Source organism: Triticum urartu, chromosome 7 (assembly GCF_003073215.2).
Source record: "Triticum urartu cultivar G1812 chromosome 7, Tu2.1, whole genome shotgun sequence".
NCBI lineage: Eukaryota > Viridiplantae > Streptophyta > Magnoliopsida > Poales > Poaceae > Triticum > Triticum urartu.
This window is the reverse complement of record NC_053028.1, coordinates 156,869,418-156,882,718: the sequence shown is the minus strand read 5'-3', so window position 1 is coordinate 156,882,718 and position 13,301 is coordinate 156,869,418. Positions and strand designations below refer to the sequence as shown.

The 13,301-nt window shown below is 44.9% G+C and overlaps 1 pseudogene; it reads right to left on the bottom strand.

Annotated features, from left to right (window-relative positions):
- Positions 1 to 13,161: 13,161 nt before the first annotated feature.
- Positions 13,162 to 13,301, bottom strand: LOC125526159 (annotated as a pseudogene).

Sequence of the window (13,301 nt, the reverse complement as noted above, 5' to 3'; positions counted from 1 at the left end):
GAATGCTAATAAAATCATTGTTGTTGGTATTGGTGAAGTCACACAATTTAGTGTTATCTTGAGCCATCATGACAAGCAATCAAACTAACACACAAGCAAACAAAAAGCAAGCATGCAAAAAGAGGCAAACGGGAAAGAGAGGGAGGATCGAGAGAGAGGGCGAATAAAACGGCAAGGGTGAAGTGGGGGAGAGGAAAACGAGAGGCAAATGGCAAATAATGTAATGCGGGAGATAAGGGTATGTGATGGGTACTTGGTATATTAACTTTTGCGTAGACCTCCCCGGCAACGGCGCCAGAAATCCTTCTTGCTACCTCTTGAGCACTGCGTTGGTTTTCCCTGAAGAGGAAGGGATGCTGTAGCAAAGTAGCATAAGTATTTCCCTCAGTTTTTGAGAACCAAGGTATCAATCCAGTAGGAGGCTACGCGCGAGTCCCTCGCACCTGCAAAAAACAAATAAATCCTCGCAACCAATGCGATAAGGGGTTGTCAATCCCTACACGACCACTTATGAGAGTGAGATCTGATAGATATGATAAGATAATATTTTTGGTATTTTTATGATAAAGACGCAAAATAAAATAAAAGCTAAGTAAAAGAAAAAGGAAATAACTAAGTATTGGGAGATTAATATGATGAAGATAGACCCGGGGGCCATAGGTTTCACTAGTGGCTTCTCTCAATAGCATAGGTATTCTACGATGGGTGAACGAATTACCGTTGAGCAATTAACAGAATTGAGCATAGTTATGAGAATATCTAGGTATGATCATGTATATAGGCATCATGTCCGAGACAAGTAGACCGACTCCTGCCTGCATCTACTACTATTACTCCACTCATCGACCGCTATCCAGCATGCATCTAGAGTATTAAGTTCATGAAAACAGAGTAACGCCTTAAGCAAGATGACATGATGTAGAGGGATAAACTCATGCAATATGATGAAAACCCCATCTTGTTATCCTTGATGGCAACAATACAATACGTGCCTTGCTACCCCTACTGTCACTGGGAAAGGACACCGCAAGATTGAACCCAAAGCTAAGCACTTCTCCCATTGCAAGAAAGATCAATCTAGTAGGCCAAACCAAACTAATAATTCGAAGAGACTTGCAAGGATAACCAATCATACATAAAAGAATTCAGAGAAGATTCAAATATTGTTCATAGACAGACTTGATCATAAACCCACAATTCATCGGTCTCAACAAACACACCGCAAAAAGAAGATTACATCGAATAGATCTCCACAAGAGAGGGGGGGACATTGTATTGAGATCCAAAAAGAGAGAAGAAGCCATCTAGCTAATAACTATGGACCCGTAGGTCTGAGCTAAACTACTCACACTTCATCGGAGGGGCTATGGTGTTGATGTAGAAGCCCTCCATGATGGATACCCCCTCCGGAGAAGCTCCGGAACAGGCCCCAAGATGGGATCTCGTGGATAAAGAAAGTTGCGGTGGTGGAATTAGGGTTTTGGCTCCGTATCTGATCGTTTGGAGGTACGTAGGTATATATAGGAGGAAGGAGTGCGTCGGTGGAGCAACAGGGGGCCCACGAGGGTGGAGGGCGCGCGTGGGTGGGTAGGCGCACCCCCCTACCTCGTGGCCTCCTCTTTTGTTTCTTGACGTAGGGTCCAAGTCCCCTGGATCATGTTCGGTGAGAAAATCACGTTCCCGAAGGTTTCATTCCGTTTGGACTCTGTTTGATATTCCTTTTCTTCGAAACCCTGAAATAGGCAAAAAAAACAGCAATTCTGGGCTGGGCCTCCGGTTAATAGGTTAGTCCCAAAAATAATATAAAAGTGGATAATAAAGCCCAATAATGTCCAAAACAGTAGATAATATAGCATAGAGCAATCAAAAATTATAGATACATTGGAAACGTATCAATATACATACTAGTGGCGCACCACACTGCACTTTAGTGGCGCACTGCAATAAACACACTAGTGGCGCACTACCTAGAAGTGCGCCATTAGTAACCCAGAGCACAAGGTAAATATGCCCCCTGGGAGGCATAGTAATGGCGCACCGTTTGACATACTAATGGCGCACTCCCTGGTGCGCCACTATTGTCTGGTATACTAATGGCGCACCAGGGGTGCGCCATTAGTATTAGTTACTAGTGGCATGATGATAGTGGCCCACCTGTAGTGTGCCATGAATGGCCAAAACAGGTGTGCCACTAATTAGCCTTTTCCTAGTAGTGAGGTGTTGACTACGATGAGATTTTCTCACTCGTATCGGTGCTTAAAAGTCTGTTCGAATCATGTTAGCAGTTGCCCCATTTTATGAAATCTGGCAAATGGATATCAAAACAACATTCCTTAATGGATTTCTTAAAGAAAAGTTGTATATGATGCAACAAGAAGGTTTTGTCAATCCTAAAGGTGCTAACAAAGTGAGCAAGCTCCAGTGATCTATCTATGGACTGGTGCAAGCATCTCGGAGTTGGAATATATGCTTTGATAAAATGATCAAAGCATATGGTTTTATACAGACTTGCGGTGAATCCTGTATTTACAAGAAAGTGAGTGGGAGCACTACAACATTTCTGATAAGTATATGTGAATGACATATTGTTGATCATAAATAATGTAGAATTTCCTGGAAAGCATAAAGGAGTGTTTGAATGGATTTTTTCAAAGAAATACCTCGGTGAAGCTACTTACATATTGAGCATCAAGATCTATAGAGATAGATCAAGACACTTGATATATTTTCAATGAGTACATACCTTGACAAGATTTTGAAGTAGTTCAAAATGGAACAGTCAAAGAAGGAGTTCTTGCCTGTGTTGCAAGGTGTGAAGTTGAGTAAAGACGCAAAACCAGACCACAACAGAAAATAGAAAAAGAATGAAAAGCCATTCCCTATGCCCCTGTCATAGGTTCTATAAAGTATGCTATGATGTGTACCTGACCTATTGTGTACCTCACCATAAGTTTGGCAAGAGGGTACAGTAGTGATCTAGGAGTGGATCACTGGACAACGGTCAAAAATATCCTTAGTGGAATAAGAAAATGTTTCTCGGTTATGGAGGTGACAAAGAGTTCATCGTAAAGAGTTACGTCGATACAAGCTTTGACACCGATCTGGATGACTCTAAGTCTCGATCTAGATACATATCGAAAGTGGGAGCAGTTAGCTAGAGTAGCTCCGTGCAAAGCATTGTAGACATAGAAAATTTGCAAAATACATACGGCTCTGAATGTGGCAGGCCCGCTGATTAAATTTCTCTCACAAGCAACACATGATCACTTTTTTGGGTGTTAATCACATAGCGATGTGAACTAGATTATTGACTCTAGTAAACCCTTTGGGTGTTAGTCACATGGAGATGTGAACTAATCACATAAAGATGTGAACTATTGGTGTTAAATCACATGATGATGTGAACTAGATTATTGACTCTAGTGCAAGTGGGAGACTGAAGGAAATATGTCCTAGAGGCAATAATAAAGTCATTATTTATTTCCTTATTTCATGATAATATTTATTATTCATGCTAGAATTGTATTAACCAGAAACTTAGTACATGTGTGAATACATAGACCAACAGAATGTCACTGGTATGCCTCTACTTAACTAGCTCATTGAATCAATGATGGTTATATTTCCTAACCATAGACATGAGTTGTCATTTGATTAACAGGATCACATCATTAGAGAATGATGTGATTGACTTGACCCATCCGTTAGCTTAGCACAATGATCGTTTAGTTTGTTGTTATGCTTTCTCCATAACTTATACATGTTCCTATGACTATGAGATCATGCAACTCCTGAATACTGGAGGAACACTTTGTGTGCTACCAAATGTCACAACGTAACAGGGTGATTATAAAGGTGCTCTACAAGTGTCTCTGATGGTGTTTGTTGAGTTGGCATAGATCGAGATTAGGATTTGTCACTCCGATTGTCGGAGAGGTATCTCTGGGCCCTCTCGGTAATGCACATCACTATAAGCCTTGTAAGCATTGTGACTAATGAGTTAGTTGCGGAATGATGCATTACGGAACGAGTAAAGAGACTTGCCAGTAACGAGATTGAACTAGGTATTGAGATACCAACGATGGAATCTTGGGCAAGTAACATACCGATGACAAAGGGAACAACGTATGTTGTTATCTGGTTTGATCGATAAAGATCTTCATAGAATATGTAGGAACTGTTGGAAATATGCCCTAGAGGCAATAATAAAAGCATTATTATTATATTTCTTTGTTCATGATAATTGTCTTTATTCATGCTATAACTGTATTATCCGGAAATCGTAATACACGTGTGAATACATAGACCATAATATGTCCCTGGTAAGCCTCTAGTTGACTAGCTCGTTGATCAACAGATAGTCATGATTTCCTGGCTATGGACATTGGATGTCATTGATAACGGGATCACATCATTAGGAGAATGATGTGATGGACAAGACCCAATCCTAAGCATAGCACAAAGATCGTGTAGTTCGTTTGCTAGAGCTTTTCCAATGTCAAGTATCTTTTCCTTTGACCATGAGATCGTGTAACTCCCGGATACCGTAAGAGTGCTTTGGGTGTATCAAACGTCACAACGTAACTGGGTGACTATAAAGGTGCACTACGGGTATCTCCGAAAGTGTCTGTTGGGTTGACACGGATCGAGACTGGGATTTGTCACTCCGGATAACGGAGAGGTATCACTGGGCCCACTCGGTAATGCATCATCATTATGAGCTCAAGGTGACCAAGTGGTTGATCACGGGATCATGCATTACGGTACGAGTAAAGTGACTTGCCGGTAACGAGATTGAACAAGGTATTGGGATACCGACGATCGAGTCTCGGGCAAGTAACATACCGATTGACAAAGGGAATTGTATACGGGGTTGATTAATCCTCGACATCATGGTTCATCCGATGAGATCATCGTGGAGCATGTGGGAGCCATCATGGGTATCCAGATCCCGCTGTTGGTTATTGACCGGAGAGTCGTCTCGGTCATGTCTGCTTGTCTCCCGAACCCGTAGGGTCTACACACTTAAGGTTCGGTGACGCTAGGGTTATGAAGATATGTGTATGCAGTAACCCGAATATTGTTCGGAGTCCCGGATGAGATCCCGGACGTCACGAGGAGTTCCGGAATAGTTCGGAGGTAAAGAATTATATATAGGAAGTGCTGTTTCGGCCATCGGGACAAGTTTCGGGGTTATCGGTATTGTACCGGGACCACCGGAGGGGTCCCGGGGGCCCACCGGGTGGGGCCACCTTACCCAGGAGGGCCCCATGGGCTGAAATAGGAGGGAACCCAGCCCATAGTGGGCTGGGGCGCCAGCCCCTATAGGCCCATGCGCCTAGGGTTCCACCAAGGAGGAGTCCAAGTGGTGGAAGGCACCCCTGAGTGCCTTGGGGGGGAGGGAAACCTCCCCTGGGCAGCCGCACCTAGGAGATTGGATCTCCTAGGCTGCGCACCACCCCCCCTTGGCCCTCCTATATATAGTTGAGGAGAGGAGGGATTTCATACCTCAGCCTTTGGTGCTTCCTCTCTCCCCGTTACGTCTCTCTCTCATAGTATAGGCGAAGCCCTGCTACTGTGACGCCCTGCGTCCACCACCACGCCGTCGTGCTGTTGGATCTTCATCAACCTCTCTTCCCCCCTTGCTGGATCAAGAAAGGAGGAGACGTCATCCGTTCCGTACGTGTGTTGAACGCGGAGGCACCGTTCGTTCGGTGCTTGATCATCGGTGATTTGAATCACGTCGTGTTCGACTACATCATCCCCGTTCTTTGAACGCTTCCGCTCGCGATCTACAAGGTACATAGATGCATCTAATCACTCATTGCTAGATGAACTCCTAGATGGATCTTGGTGAAACCGTAGGAAAATTTTTGTTTTCTGCAACGTTCCCCAACAGGAACCAATATGAGCATCCAGGTTCCGCTATTGGTTACTGACCGGAAGTGAGTCTCGGTCATGTCTACATAGTTCTCGAACCCGTAGGTTCTGCATGCTTAACGTTCGGTGATGATCGATATTATGAGTTTATGTGTTTTGATGAACCGAAGGTTGTTCGGAGTCCCGGATGTGATCACGGGCATGACGAGGAGTCTCGAAATGGTCGAGACATAAAAATCGATATATTGAAAGCCTATGTTTGGACGTCGGAATGGTTCCGAATGGTTCAGGCATTTTTCCGGAGTACCGGGAGGTTACCGGAACCCCCCGGGAGAAGTTATGGGCCTTATGGGCCATAAGAAGGAAGCACACCAGCCCTAAAGGGGCTGGTGCTCCCCCCTTGGGCAGGAGCCGAATTGTAATAGGTTTGGGGGGCTTTCCTTCTCTCCTACTCCTCCTTCCCTTCCTCTCCTACTCCAACTAGGGATGGGGGGAATCCTACTCCCGGTAGGAGTAGGACTGCCCTAGGGCGCGCCATAGAGAGGGCCAGCCCCTCCCCTCCTCCATTCCTTTATATACAGGGAGGGGGGCACCCCATAGACACACAAGTTGATCATTGATCTCTTAGCCGTGTGCGGTGCCCCCTCCACCATAATCCACCTCGGTCATATCGTAGCGGTGCTTAGGCGAATCCCTGTTCCGGTAACATCACCATCACCATCATCATGCCATCGTGCTGACGAAGCTCTCCCTCGACACTCTGCTGGATCGTGAGTTCGTGGGACGTCACCGAGCCGAACATGTGCAGATCACGGAGGTGCCATACCTTCAGTGCTAGGATCGGTCGATCGTGAAGACGTATGACTACATCAACCGCGTTGTCATAACGCTTCCGCTTACGGTCTACGAGGGTACATGGACAACACTCTTCCATCTCATTGCTATGCATCACCATGATCTTGCGTGTGCGTAGGATTTTTTTTGAAATTACTGCGTTCCCCAATAGTTTCGTGCGGGGTTGCGTATGGGAGACATGGACGACGTGCGCTAGGCGCACTGGGCCGGCCCATTAAGTGCGTCAGGTGCCAGCTTTGGGCCGCCACAAAGTCTTAGCTATGCTGGTCCAAGCAAGCCATAAACATTGCATTGGTGCGGGTTTGAAACCCCCCAGGCGCAAGCGAGGACGTGTGCTTGCTTAACTAGTGGACCCGTTGCGCCAAATGACACAGAGATCTGTTGAATCCATGTGCACATTGAAAAGAAAATCCATGGTTTAGTTGGTTTATAGTTGTGGGCAAGCACATATGGTAACAAATTTAACGCCCGTTGCACCAAATGGCACATGGTCCTATTTAAAACCATGAGTGCTTTGAAAATATTTGTTTGTGTTTATAGACTTAGGTTTTAGCAACCACTTAGGATGCCAAATTCCACAAGTCATATTTCAAACCCGAAGTGTTTGAAAATGTTTGTCTTTGTCAATAAAATTTGGTTTTATGAACCACTTAAGTACCAATTCAAACCCTTTAAAAACCCCTTAGATGCCAAATAATGCAAAGTCCCAATTTAGACCAAGAGTTATCTAACATGTTTACATTTATCCTTTACATAGAAATTTCACTGCACATAGAAATTTTCAAGCTTAAAAACAACAATATGTTCAAAAGAAATAACTTGATAGGAAATTATACCTATTGCTAAACCACAACTTGACAACATTAATGTAAATATATACTTATATCACCAATTCATACTTCCATAATACAAAATCAAGTAAAATGGATCCACAAAAAGTTTTAGCTTCAGAGCTTGATCTTTCTTTATTTGACACGTCAACGGCGGGCTTATGCATGCCTGAACTTTATTACCAACTGAAGAAGCCATTACAAGAGTTCAGAATTACATAACGGGAGAGGTGGGATTGAAGGGGAAGATTACAAGCTAAGGCACAAAAACTATAATCTCTCAGCAAGGTGTCTCAACATAGAGGACCAAGCATCAAGCAGAGTTTGTTTTGGAATACTTTTGCAGTGATGCGCCCAAAGGTGGAGGATGTCTGCAGCCGCCCCGGCGATGGAGTGAAGGCCTTGGTTCTCGGCTCGAAATACCATTGCATTGCGATGTTCCATAGAATGGCCATGAGCACCGTGGGGCGGGTTTTATTTGTCAGCTGGCCATCCCAGGCGTGAACCAGCTGGCCATTCGTCTGCAGAATACTGATCTATGTTTGTCTTCGTATCCTTTTTCTTCTCCGAACTCGAGTGTGATGCCTCTTGACCGACAATTTCCAAACCATCATATTTAGCTTTTCATTCCATGAGAAATCTGTAATGGGTCTTCACCCATGTCGTCACCAAGTTTATGAGGGAAAGAAAGCGTGTAACTAGATTGTTGCTTGTTTAGTTTCAAGTTAGCATTTCTAGACTGTTATGGTAATTAAAGCTTGTATATTGTTTTCAAAAGCCAAGATAAGAATGAAGTACACAGTACTATAACTAGGAAAGTAGGAAAATCAAATCATATACTCTGACACATATTGCAGAAAGAGAAGCATGAAGCGCACTTCCTTGAAATTTGAACACAAGTGAACATTCATTTCTGTTGAGCCTACTATTTATCTACAGAGGAGCATGGATAAGAAAAGACAGAAATTTAGAAAATGTATGCAAATTCACATATACTTTTTCTAAAATCCCATGGTAATGTGTTGGTGCACGGTGTATTCTCATATTCCAGGGAATATGAAATTCATACAAAAAGAAAACACGGGACATAGATGGGGACTGTCTTTAAGGAAAAGAAAGTAACTAATCAAGAAAGAAGCTTGCACATTCCATTTTCCTGGAGTAAACATTGCAAAGTACCCAGCTATTAAAGTTCCCAGCTAGTACTTAGTATTTGACAATGGGACAAAAAATTAGCAGACTGCACAAACACCAACTTACATGTATGAGGTCCTATTTGTGAGAGAACGTCGTACCCTAGCTCTGGGCGATGGCTTCGTGTTAAATAGCCAGGGGCGCAACTCCCTGGGTTAGCGTACAGATTGGATCGAGTACATCTTGGAGAATAAGGGATAGAATAGAGAGATATCTAGTTACAATGATAACAGAATATTCGAACAAACTATCTCTATCTATCTAGGTTCGGTTGACATCCTGTGGGCCAAAGGCTATCACGTAGAAGCTCCATATGTGTCGTTTAACACCCTCCCTTAATCACAACTTTGTCAAGTGGAGATTACGCTTGAACTCCTCAAGATTCCTCGTGGGAAATGCCTTTGTAAATCCATCTGCAACCTGATCACGTGAATGCACAAAACGAATTTCCAATTGCCTGTTAGCAACTCTTTCTCTGACAAAATGGAAATCTATCTCAATATGTTTTGTTCTGGCATGAAACACTGGATTAGCAGATAAATAGGTAGCACCAAGGTTATCACACCATAAGCATGGGGCTTGAGTGCATTTCACACCAAGCTCCCTCAACATGGACTGAACCCAAATAATCTCAGCTGTAGCATTTGCTAGTGCCTTGTACTCAGCTTCTGTACTGGACCTTGATACAGTGGTTTGTTTCTTTGCACACCATGATATCAAGTTTGGACCAAAGAACACTGCAAAACCACCAGTGGAGCGTCTGTCATCTAGACATCCAGCCCAGTCAGAGTCAGAAAAAGCACTAACAAGAGTAGATGATGACTTGTTGAAAGTAAGACCAAGATCCATAGTATCTTTCACATATCTCACTATGCGCTTTGCAGCAGTCCAATGAGTTTTGGTGGGAGCATGAAGAAACTGACATACTTTGTTCACAGCAAAGGAAATATCAGGTCTTGTCAACGTTAAATATTGAAGTGCTCCCACTAAACTCCTGTATCTGGTACCATCCTCTTGACTCAAAGGTTCTCCTTCTGCAAGGGATAATTTCTCTGTACTAGACAATGGAGTTGGTGAGGACTTACACCCTTGCAACCCAACTCTTCTTACCAGATCATTGGCATATTTTTCCTGAGAGAGATGAAGACTATTTCCATGTTTCTTGACTTCAATCCCTAGAAAGAAATGCAAGTCTCCCAGATCTTTAAGAGCAAACTCAGCATTCAGATCGTTTAACAGTCCTTCCACTGCCTCATCAGATGAACATGTGACAATAATATCATCAACATAAATAAGAACAAATATGGATGTATTTGACTTATTGTAGATAAACAAAGATGTGTCAGACTTAGAAGGAATGAAACCGAGTGTTTGCAACTTCTGACTGAGTCATGAGTACCATGCTCGAGGAGACCGCTTCAGTCCATATAAAGCTTTGTCAAGTTTACACACATGAAATGGCTTTCTTTTACTTACAAACCCACGAGGTTGTTTCATGTAGACTTCCTCTTCTAGAACACCATGAAGGAACGCATTCTTGACATCTAGCTGCCGAAGACTCCATCCCCTGGACACAGCAATGGATAGTACAAGACGAATAGTTGCAGCTTTCACAACAGGACTAAATGTGTCCTCGTAATCTATGCCATATCGTTGCTTAAAACCTTTTGCCACTAGTCTGGCCTTGTAGCGATCTATAGTTCCATCAGACTTTCTCTTGATTATGTAGACCCACTTGCAATCAATTAAATTTTTACCTTGCTTTGGGGGAATGAGATGCCATGTTTTATTTTTCCGAAGTGCCATGCATTCTTCTTCCATGGCATTTTTCCACCGTGCATCACTAAGTGCCTCATCAAGAGTATTTGGTTCACCTGTTGAACATGTCAGGCCAAACTTTGTTATTTGCTTATAATTGACAGGTTTTGTCACCCCTTTCTGTAGACGTGTACGCTGAGGAACAGGTGCTGCTGTAGTATTGTCCGACACAGAAGATCCAGCCGCTGCACCGGTTGATCCCGAGGCAGATCCTTCCAGCGCCCCTGTCGCACCAGGGAAGGAGTCCACGGGATTTTCTGTGGCGGTGGTCTGCAGCAGCTGTGATACAGCCGGTGCATAAGATCCTGCGCCTAGCTGCGAGTCCACTGGCGACCCATCATGGCGCAATGATGGTGTGGGCCTGGGCAAATCCACGTTGGATCACGTGCCGCCAGACGGATCAGCGCGGGGCTCCGCACCTGCCTCCTGTCTGTTGGGTGCGGCACAAGTTGGTTGCCGTCGGATGTAGTGGCGGGGCCCCTCTGCGGGCCAGCGACCCCGCGTGTCAGCACCGAATTGATGGGCGCCGGAGGACGCGCCCGAGCCAGTGGAGGGGCGCCGCGTGCCTGGCGCTGGGTCGCAGGAGGCGCGCCTGGCGGGCGACACGGGTTCCCGTGGACTGCTGCCCTGCTGCTGCATCGATCCCAAGGCAGATTCACTGCTGGGCTGCTGCAGTTCCAATCCCGATGAGGATCTGCGCGCCAGCCATGGACACATAAAATGTGGGCTGATTTCATCACTATTTTGGGTGATTTCTACATCGTTTTATCCACCGTTTTCATCTGCATCATCACAAAGCTCAAGTGCATGGTTATGAGAGTTAGTCAGTGATTGATCAACACAATTATTTCCCCCTTGATCAAGACCGGTGAGGCTAGGTGGGAGGAGAAGAATTTCTTGACGAAGTAGTGCACCGGCGTTGGGATGAAGATCGGAAAACGGAAACTTCGTTTCATCAAAGACTATGTCACGAGAGATATATACTCGGCCCGTAGAAACATCGAGGCACTTAACTCCTTTATGCTTGGCACTATAGCCAAGGAACACGCATTGCTTAGAGCGGAACATTAATTTGCGATTGTTGTATGGACGAAGAATGGGCCAGCAAGCACACCCAAACACAAGAAGAGAGGTGTAGTCGGGTTTGGTGTGAAGGAGTATTTCCATAGGAGTTTCATTGTTAATGACACGACTAGGGAGCATGTTGATGATATGAACGGCAGTGAGAAACGCCTCATCCCAGAACTTGAGGGGCATGGAGGCGCCAGCTAAAAGAGCTAGTCCAACCTCTACAATGTGTCTATGCTTGCGTTCGGCAGACCCGTTTTGTTGGTGAGCGTGCGGACAAGACACATGATGAGAGATTCCAAGTTTTTGGAAGAAAGAGTTTAGTTTCTCGTATTCCCCTCCCCAATCAGATTGGAGAGCAAGAATTTTACTATCAAATTGGCGTTCAACTAAAGCTTGAAAGTTGAGAAAAACTTGGAACACATCGGATCGTTTCTTAAGAAGATAGATCCAAGAGAACTTGCTATAATCGTCAATGAAACTCACATAGTATGTATGTCTACCAACATAAGAGGGGGCAGGACCCCAAACATCAGAAAAGATAAGTTGCAATGGTTTGGTAGAAATACTTGTAGAAACTGGATAGGGTAACTGATGACTTTTGGACTTTTGGCATGAATCACAAATTGTTTTGACATCACGCTCTCCAACATATGGGAGCTTATTTTTCCTAAGCAATCGCTCAACTAAAGAAAAAGATGCATGTCCTAAATGATCGTGCCACCGTGTTGAAGACACTTTGGTGGCACTAAACACTTGTTTATTCAATCTTCTAATCTCCGGAATCAAGGGATATAGTCCACGAACGCATCTACCTCGATAGAGCACCTTCTTCGTTGCCTGATCCTTGATCAAACAGAAGAAAGGGTGAAATTCAAGAAAGACATGATTGTCAATGGTAATGCGGTGAACAGAAAGAAGATTTTTTGAAGCACTAGGGACATGCAAGATTCTTTTAAGGTGAATTTTTCTGTGAGGGGTTTTTATAATTGAGTGACCAATATGGCTAATTCTCATACCTTCTCCACTGGAAGTGTGGATGTGGGGATGTGGTCCTTGCCACGGTACTTTTCACGCATGGTCACTTTCTCCAGCTCGCCGGTGATGTGGTTTGTGGCGCCGCTGTCGACATACCAGTTGGTGTCGACGCCATAGGAGCCATCAGCTGCTCCAGCCACCTTCTCATCTTGAGATGAGTCATCTTCATCTTCCTCATAGCGGTACCAGCAATCTTTTGCTGAGTGGCCCGGTTTGCCGCAGATTTGGCACCTGACCGTGTCAGGACACGACTTGTTGTTGGAGTTGTTGTTGCGCCGGCCTCTAGTGTTGGTGTAGGAAGGCCGGCCGCCGCCGCATGCGTTGTTGGAGCCGCTATTGTTGCCGCCACCAGTGCCCTTGCCCTTGCTGTTCTGGGGCGGCCCGCGATGACGTGACCTCCCGCCACGGCCGCGCGTGGCGGCGTTAGCAGAAGACTTGAAGCCGCCTCCTACAGCTCCTTGGAAGAGGGCCACCCGCTGATCAAAGTTGCTCATCTGAGCGAACAAGTCGTCGAGGGTGACCGGTATGGTGCGTGCATCAAGGGCAGACACCAACGGCTGATAGTCCATGTCAAGCGCATTGAGGATGTACGAGATCAACTCATCATCCTGCAATGGC